Below are 2,639 nucleotides of genomic sequence, written 5' to 3'. Positions count from 1 at the left end.
CGGATCGGTCTCAGGTTCAGGTATTGGAAACAGGAAGCCAAAAGGGTGCTGGACCATCTCTAGTTGTGTGTAGGCTGTTGTTAAAGAGAACTGTGTGAACAGTTTTGAAAAAGTGAACTCAGTGTAAAGACATATGGGCTAGCCACTATGACTAGGAACGACTAGGAAACCAATGTCAACATTGCCGTTTTCAATCCTGTTTTCGTATGTTGTGTTTAATTTCATGTGCTTGAGATTTTTAGTCTCACAATTTAACCCCAGTGCTGGTAGCCCACAGGGACTGGCCAATCAGGAAGCAGGAGGGCCACGGGCACTTCCTGTCAGCAATCACCACCATTCAGGTGTGATGGATGGATGTGACACACACACACACACACACACACACACACACACACACTATAGTGAAGTTAAACAGTGCTTGGTTTGTGACACTGCCATCCATTACACTAAAAGGAGTGTGTGTGTGCCAAAACCTGAAACTGCACAGACCTTCTGTGTGTGTGTGTGTGTGTGTGTGTGTGTGTGTGTGTGTGTGTGTGCGCGCATCAGATGTTTTTTAAATCTTTTTTTCAATTGACTTTACCTGGTCTCTGCCTCACTCTCAGCCCTTCATCCCTTCTTTTCCTGTCTGATCCCCCCTCTCTCCCTTTCTTTCATCTGTTTCTTGATTCTCTCCTCTTTTCCTCTTCTTTGCGAGATTGTAAGACATATTTTGTTCTGATTGAGTTGCTTAGAAAGTCCCTGTGGAATGGGACAAAAAACAAGAATCAACCCATTAAATACAGCGTGTTTAGATTACCAGTTTTAATTCATACACTCTGGGGAAAAACAACAACACTAGCATGTATGTACTGCTAGTATGAAGCCATTAGCTTAGCTTTGTATAAAGACTAAAAACAGGTGGTCTGGCTTGGTCTAAAGCCCAGTGTATAGGGCTGGTCTAGTCTACAGAGGCTGGTTTTAGAACGCAGGGGAACAGCCAATAGAGGAGTCATCGTCCTATGTCAGCTACAATTAAATGACCCATAATCCATTTTATTGCTTTTCCAAACTGTTAACGGAGGCTCAACGTGTGCCTGCGAGCACGTACGGTGGAGCGAGCTAGAGAGTGAATGAAGAGAGGGAGCGCCTTGGACAAAGTGAACCAGAGAAATGAAACGTGTTTTTTCGCCGATTAATCACTCTGCAGAACGACACGTTGCAAGGAGTTTGTCCTGTCGCGAGTCTTTGGTCTGAACTGGGCTTAAAGGTCAGAAAATGTGCCTCTAAAGGTCACTGATTAACACATTGTAGGTTGTGTGTTTAATTTGAACAAAATAATGTTAAAAAAAAGGCACAAACGATTGAAAAAAACTATTGGTTTTACAATGTGCTGGACTGTTTATTGGCTGGGAGTAGTTGCCAGGAAACCATCCGAGACTAATGGAGGAAGCCAAGAAATAGTGCCGCACGTAAAGGTGAATTCTCAGTCATTAGCTGCAATTTTGATCAAGTTTTGAAAACTTGTAGACAATGATCAAGGGTCTATTTTTAGTTCGGCTGCTGTACATTTTCCCACTGGCTTTAACAAATGAGCTGAGGGCTGTAGATGTGAAGGTCTACCGACTGACCGACAATGCATTCACTGGACAGTTTGGGTGATGTCATCCTGCATCAGCATCACTACAAGGACCCACAGAGGACAATTTTATTATAACACCAAGTTATGGAACATTACTTCACCTTACACATGTTTGCATGTGTATACTGTGAAATTAAGTAGGGAACTTAGTTAGGAAAAGAACTAGTCTCACCTTCCTCCACAACGAAGGAAGGTCTTGGAAGGAAGGTGTTGGTTGGTGATCTTTTTTGAATTTAAAGCCCGGGTTACCAAATTTCCTAGACAAATAAAGGATATGCATTTGTATACAGATCAATGAGAAGATCACTTCCCGAACAGTTTACGCTTACACAGTCCTCAGATCCTCTCACATTGACTTTTTAATGCTAAAAAAACGTTACAATTGCAATTCAAATTCGAAAAAGAAAAAAAAGTGATGCGTCCTCAGGCAATTAGGCCGCTTTCCTGAAACCAAAAAGCAATACTTGCATTTAATCATCAGCTCTAGGAGCTCTTTACACAAAAGTAACATTTTGAATGATTTTAAAGCTAGTTTATTAAACATGAGTGAGTGAGAAGTCTGGTTTCGGGTGTGACATATAAATCCTTTACAAAAGGTGACACCCCACAAATAAAGCTACTTTTTCATCCTGCCTGCGAGCACGGCCTCTGAAAGCGCTCTGTACTTTCACTTGAATTATGAACTTAAGCTAATTTGTTTCCTTTAATTAAAACATTTTTCTCAAACTGCGCACGTGAACACACTTTAGAGAAACAAGCTCTTCACCTGCTGCGTGTGTATGATTACCGATTAAAGAAAACAGTGAGTGATGGGCCGGTGTGGAGCACAGATAACCGCCACCTCATGTTTCTTCCTCACATACCATTAATATGGAATTCTGACGATGAAATTATTTTCAAATTGGAGCTGCAGTTTTAAAAATATCTCCTTTGTGAAGATGAAGATGGTGTTGGCGTGTGTGTGTGTGGGGAGTGTGTGTGTGTGTGTGTGTGTGTGTGTGTGTGTGTGTGTGTGTGT

The sequence above is a fragment of the Etheostoma cragini genome, chromosome 15 (genome assembly GCF_013103735.1).
Source record: "Etheostoma cragini isolate CJK2018 chromosome 15, CSU_Ecrag_1.0, whole genome shotgun sequence".
In the NCBI taxonomy this organism is placed as follows: Eukaryota; Metazoa; Chordata; class Actinopteri; order Perciformes; family Percidae; genus Etheostoma; species Etheostoma cragini.
Note: the sequence above shows the minus strand (reverse complement) of the source record.